This window comes from Silene latifolia, chromosome X (assembly GCF_048544455.1).
Source record: "Silene latifolia isolate original U9 population chromosome X, ASM4854445v1, whole genome shotgun sequence".
NCBI classification, from domain to species: Eukaryota; Viridiplantae; Streptophyta; class Magnoliopsida; order Caryophyllales; family Caryophyllaceae; genus Silene; species Silene latifolia.
Genome location: NC_133537.1, coordinates 298,892,051 through 298,899,016, shown reverse-complemented (window position 1 = coordinate 298,899,016; position 6,966 = coordinate 298,892,051). Strand labels below are relative to the sequence as shown.

At 40.3% G+C, this 6,966-nt stretch overlaps 1 non-coding gene across 1 annotated transcript; it reads left to right on the top strand.

Moving 5' to 3' along the window:
- Positions 1-5,785: 5,785 nt before the first annotated feature.
- LOC141624152 (small nucleolar RNA R71) lies at positions 5,786-5,892 on the top strand. The gene has a single exon (XR_012533962.1). It is a non-coding gene; the product is annotated as a small nucleolar RNA R71 (small nucleolar RNA).
- The last annotated feature ends 1,074 nt before the right edge of the window (positions 5,893-6,966 follow it).

Sequence of the window (6,966 nt, the reverse complement as noted above, 5' to 3'; positions counted from 1 at the left end):
CGGGGTTGGATAGGTGACTCACATGCAAACCCTTGACTAGGCTTTGGGTCATGGGTCAAAAGACACTAGTATGACACTATCTAGGGTGTTTTACAACCATTCTAGTAGGCAAAGTCTTAAGTTGAATAAGTATTTGTAATGGCTTAGTTGCTCTTGTCAAAGTTCCTAAATAATCATTTTTCAAAACATTTCTAACATGCAACTACATGCCATGATGCAACTAATATAAACATCCTAATGCAAGTGATTCTATTAACTAATATGACATATAAACTAAATGCAAGTCCTAAGTTCACATTGTTATACCGCATCAATCAAAATAGAGCCACATAGTCATCAACATAAAGAGGAAAAAGGAGATTGGAAAGATCATACCATGCGGTCTTCATGATCCTCATGTCTCGGATGTGGCGTAGTCAATCAATGTGAACAAGGATAGAACAAACACAATATATACAAGACAATATATACAAGACTACAAAAGGAAATAAACATGTTTTTGGGTTTTTCAATTTTCAAATTTTTATGATTTTTGAAATTTTTCAATTTTTTTTGGATTTTTGAATAAGAGTTAAATGTTAGAATTCCCATCCCCACACTAATATGGGCATTGTCCTCAATGGCCAAAATGATGGAAATTATGCAAAGATGATGCATGATTTCTACACTAAATGCAATCTACACTAAGCTACACTACATGAAGCATGGTTTTTGTTATGACGGAGAGGATAATTTAGATTACCTCCCATTGTGTATGCATTAACTTCCCCAAACCGAGTGAGACACTATTGCTAATGTCCAAGGATGGGTGTAGTTCATGCACACACTATGCAATGCATGAAACTAATTTGTCATTTTGGATTTTGAAAATGGGAACAATAAAATGAGAACACCTCAATGGTACCGAGGTGTGAGTCCTCTATGGTGCTAGGACTACTCCAACAATGATCAAAATTATAATTAAAACAAAGAGAGAAATAGACAAACCATGAGAGGGTAGGAGTCTCCAAGGCTTGCTAATCTTCCATCATGCTATCACCATCACTTTCCTCATTAGAAGTGGTCACATTGCCACTTCCCTTGTCATTTGCTTCTTCACTTTCTTCCTCATCTTGCTCATCATCATTTTCACCATCCTTTTCTCCTTCTTCACTTGCTTCTTCATCAATGTTATCATCAACTTCTTCATCATTACCAACAACCTCATTGTCACCCGAAACGACCCTAGATGCACCCGGAAATAGGACTTCTCTATCCGCCCAACTAGGCAAAGGACAAGATGGATCAAGTAGTCCTTGCCTAGCTAAGTGTAGGAGGGGTGGATATTGAGCCAAGTAAGCATTTTTCCGATCCTCAAAGGCTTGCTTGTGCATTGCTTGCATGAGAAGAGTCACATAATCATTTCTAGCTTCGACTCCTTCCGGCTTGAACTCTTGATACTCAAAGGGGTAAGGTGGTATGATAATGGAAGAGGAGGGAGTTTCAAGATCACCCTTTTGTTGTTGAATAATATACTCGGCCTCTTTAGAAAGGGGAAGTAGACAATTGGTCCGGTGGACGCTTAGACGACAAATCTTTGAAGGCAAGGTGAACGATCTAGCTTCACTAGTGAGCCATCCATACTTAGTGTCAAGGGGGTTATGAGCAACCCACTTGTACTTGTGTATCATAGTATGCAAATCAACAAGATGACCACCCTCCTTTGCTTTGTACTTGTTATCCTTATTGAAGTTAGGATCAAAGTACTTAGCTAGGATAGTGACTAGGCCGCCATTGACAATAACGGTAGTGCCCTTCTTCCCACAATCAATGTTGAGCCATCTATCTACCAAGAGCCTCAAAGAATTGTAAGGCTTGGTGTGTACTCTTCCAATGTTCAAAGCCGATTCAAGGAGAATAAAATCAAGTTTGGTGAAATGGTTGGTATCTTTCCTTGCAATTATGGTGTTTCCCATGACCTTGTGCCATACTCTTATGCCCGGATGGTGTACCAAAAGAGCACGACTCGCATGAAAGCCCTCAAATTTCCTCCCGGAAATTGCCTCCCAAAGAGGTTCGAGGCCATACTTTCCATAATTCTTAAAATAACGCGGTTCATCACTAAGACCCAAAATTTCACTCAATTCCCTAAAGGAAATGCATCTACTAACATTAGCTAGACGAAACTCGAGATTCTCCCTATTCTCAACTTTGGTGACTTTCAAAGAACTCAAAAATTCCAAGGTAAGGGAGGGGTTTGTCAATTCCTTTGTTTCAAACAATTTCTTCAACCCCATGGTTTTGAAAAAGGCTCTAGTTTGTTCAAGAACACCCAATTTTTCTAAGGTATCTTCACATATAAATTTGGTTGATTGTAATGACTTTCTAGCAAACTTGACAAAGGTATTTCTATGGGTTTCGGAAATAAAAGTTACCTCCGGATAATGCAAAAGTTGATCGATTTCCGGAGTAGAAGGTGTTGTTGCTCCCATAGAAGGTTGTTGTTGTTGTTGCACTTCCAAGTTTGGTGTTGCTACCACCATAGCCAATGCTTTCTTTGTTTGAAGAGCCTTTTGCCTTTGTGAGAGTGCCTTAGCCTTTGGTGCCTTTGTTGCTTTTGTTGCTCCCTTAGTCCTTGCCATTGATGAACTAACCAAGAAAAGAATGAAAAATCTTCAATTTGTAGTATACCCAAATCGATTTAAAGGTGAAAGGCTTTGCCTTTATGAAATCAAAATCGACTCAAAGGTTGAAGATTTTGTGCTTGGTTTTGATTTTTATTGAAGAAGGAGTGATTGATTTGTTGTTAGAAGGATGATTTGATTTGTTTTTGGTGAATGTTGTTGAGGGATTTTGTTTTTGTGATGGAGAGGATGAGGGTTTTGATGTTGTGGGTAGTGTTTATGAATGAATGAATGAATGAAGGAAGGTAAGAGGGATTTTATAAAGGGCGAAATTTTCGAACTGCAGGGGCAATCCGTGCGGATTCTGCCCAATCCGTGCGGATTCTGCTCTTTCTGGGTTTTATAAAACTCGCCTAAAGACGGACGGATTCAAAAGAAGACGCTCAGATTTTCTTGATACGGGACGGGCGGATTTGCCTGAAGACGGACGAATTTCAGTCCAGGAAATTTTTCTTGTTTTCCTCAGCAGAGAAGACGGGCGTCTTCAGTCCAGGACGGACGGATTTGCAGAGACGGGCGGATTATATTCCAAGACGCCCGGATTCTCTTACAGTCAAAAATCTTCCAAAATCTCAGCTTATAAAGTCGTGCGTCTTCGACCCAGTATGCTCGGATTACTGAAGACGGGCGGATTCTCAGGAATCCGTTCGGATTCGACCCCTTGTACCCGGATTCAGTTCCATCCGTGCACAATGCATTTCCCTTACCATTCTTCTATTCTTTCTTCAAATATTGTGTTCTTCATTGTGGGGGCACTACTAAGGCATGGATAGCCTAGGCAATTGTCATCCCCACACTAAGGTAAAGCACTACACATCAATTGAGATTGTTAGTCCCTCCCTCACTTCTCTCAAACATGACAATTATCTTGATCAAAGTAAATAAAAATCCAAAGATGACAAAAAATGCAATACAAGAATTGAAATGTAAGTTAGGGAGTTAGAAATATTTACAAGTGGTGGTTTAGGGAGGACTCCACCAAACTCTCATTCTTGATGAGATGTCAAGGGGGCATGTCCATGGTGTTGTTGATGTTGCTCAACACCTTGAAAAAGTAATCGAAAGCTTGTTCATTATCATGGTAGAGGTCTTCAATAGACCTTGGCCCTTGTCGTCGGTCTTGATCGATGGCATTACCAATGTAGGGATTAAAAATCCCTTCAAATTCGTTGTCCTAAAGACCACAAACTTCATTAAGTTGATCATTGATAATCTCTTGCTTAGATGGAGACAACTCTCCCAATTTCTTCTCTTGGCCAATGAGGCCATTCTCTTCTTCCTTGGTTGATTTTGATGAGCTTTGCAAGCTATTCTTGTCACAATTCACTTGCTCTTTGAATGGAGCATCTTCAGTTTTCTTCTTCCATTGGAGTTCCGATTTCTTCTTTTCATCCTTTCGGCTATAATGATCAATCATGAAACATGGTTCATGCAAACGAGGAGCTCTCATAGTCTTGTCAAGATTAAAAGTTATGCTTTCATCTCCCACTTCTAGAGTGAGCTCACCATGTTTCACATCAATCACCGCACCCGCGGTGTGTAGGAAAGGTCTTTCTAGAATGATTGGAATGTTGGAATCTTCCTCCATATCAACAATGACAAAGTCCACCGGGATGAAAAACTTCCCAATTCGCACGGGGACATCTTCCCATATCCCTAATGGTGTCTTCGTCGATCTATCGGCCATTTGGAGTGTGATGTTGGTGCATTTAAGCTCTCCCATCCCCAACCTTTTACTCACCGAGTACGGCATGACACTCACACTAGCCCCTAGATCACATAAGGCTTTGTTGATCGTCGTGTCGCCAATGGTACACGGTATTGAGAAGCTTCCCGGATCCTTTAACTTTGGAGGTGAACTCCCTTGAAGTATTGCACTACTCACCTTAGTGAAGGCGATAGTCTCAAGCTTCCGGATCGACTTCTTCTTTGTGAGGATATCTTTCATGTATTTCGCATAGGCCGGCACGTGATTGAATAATTCCGTGAAAGGAATTGAGACTTCCAAATTCTTCACAATTTCCATGAACTTTCCAAGTTGATCATCAAATTTGGGCTTGGCTTGACGACTTGGAAAAGGAAGTCTAATCACGATGGGCTCCTTCTCCTTGACCTTGTCTTCATTTTTCTTTGAACTTTCTTCTTTTGATGATTCTCCATCTTTGGGGCTTTGCACACTTTCTCCCTTTTCACTAGCTTCCACAACTTCATCCTCAACTTGCTTCTTCGGTGCTTCATACCTTGTACCACTTCTCAAGTGAATGGCACTAACCGTTTCATGTCTAGGGGGATTACTTTGAGGTGGTAATTGCCCCTTTTGTCTTTGTGAGCTTGAAGATGCTAGTTGAGTCAATTGTGTTTCCAACATCTTGGTGTGAGCTAGGATGTTGTTGATGGTGGTTTCCTTTGCTTGGCTATCTTTTTGCATTTGAGTGAAAAATTCTTGTTGATTCTTTTGCATTTGGAGGACCGCTTTTTGGACATCAAAACCTTGGTCATTTTGGTGATTGTATGGATTTTGATTTTGGTAACCTTGGTTTTGATTGAAAAAGGGTCTTTGATTTTGGTTTCTCATGGGTTGTGGAGTGTATGTTGTTTGAGGGTTTTGAACATTTTGGCTTTTGTATGAGAGATTTGGATGGAATTTGGTGTTTTCATTGTAAAAGTTGGAATAAGGGGTACCACTCTTGTATGCTTGGAAAGCATTCACTTGTTCATTTGTCCCCCTACATTCACCTTGGTCATGTCCCAAAGTTCCACAATTCTCACATATCCCACTTGGGATTGATGAGGATGCCGTCATGGCATTAACATGATGCTTTGATGATTTTGAGTTTTCTTCAAGTCTAGCCATAGCTTGTTCAAACTTCAAATTGATTGTGTCAATGTGAGCACTAAGTTGAGCACCCAATTGAGTAACGGAGTCCACTTCATGCTTTCCTCCTCTAGTAGCCTTGCGAGGTCTACTATATTGTGAGTTATGGACCGCCTTTTCCTCAATCTTGTTCCATGTTTGATTGTCATTAACTTCGGTGAACATTCCATTTGATCCCATATTGAGAATATTCCTAGAATCTTCATATAAACCATTCCAAAATTGTTGTACCAAAAACCATTCGCTAAGTCCATGGTGAGGACATGAGCGACAAATTCCCTTGAACCGCTCCCAAGATTCATACAAAGATTCTTCATCCCTTTGCTTAAAACCCGTAATTTCAGCTCTTAGCATGTTAGTCTTTTCCGGTGGGTAGAATTTTTTGTAGAAAGCTAGAGCCAACTTCTTCCAAGAATCTATTCCGAGGGTGGCCTTATCAAGGCCCTTCAACCATTGCCATGCGGTGCCGATTAAAGAAAAAGGAAATAAGACCCATCTAATTTGGTCTTGAGTCACGCCCGTTTGAGAGATTGCTTCACAATAGTCGCAAAAGGTTTCCATATGAGAATGAGGGTCTTCACTAGGCATCCCCCCAAATTGGCTCCTCTCAACTAATTGGATGAAGGCGGACTTGGCAATAAAATTTCCGGTTAGATGTTGCGGTGTAGGAGTACCATTTGGTAGATTCTCCTCGGTGGAGTGCAGTGTGACGAGAATTTAGGCATTGTAGGTGGATTTTGTGGGGTATTGTGTAATGGGTTCTCCTCTCCTTCTATTGCGAAAGGGTTGATGAACTCACTAGTGGGTTGAACAACTTCACTAATACCTCTTAAATTCCTCCTAACAAGTCTCCTATTGTTCGTCAAGGTTCTTTCGATTTCACGGTCAAAAGGTAACAAATCACCTTGTAACCTTCTAGACATGCAAAATATCAAACAACTTGAAAACAATTAGAAAAATCCTTGAGGAGTTTTACTTCCCTAAGGCGAAGAAAGGCACAACTAATAACAATAAAAAGAAATCTAAATCAAACAAACACCGTCCCCGGCAACGGCGCCATTTTTGATCGGGTCCGTTTCGTGTTCACAATTAAAGATGTGGTCGTTGGGTCACGGTCGAATAAAAACATAATTTATAACTTCACAAACAACTCTACAATTAGTAAAGAGGCAAGTAAAGGTCGGATCCCAAGGGACGAGTATTGAAATGAGATTTCTATTGCAACTAGTGGTGTCTAAGGGGTGTCACAAATTGGGTTGATGTAGAAGGTCACTAAACTAAAATAGCTATGAAAATAAACAAGCAAGATGAATTAAAGGGGTGTAAACAATTGATTAAAAGCACTAGGGTGTCATGGGATCATAGGGGAATCATGGGAATTGATCATACAAACATGTTCTCAAATTATAAGCAAGCAATTATTGTTGT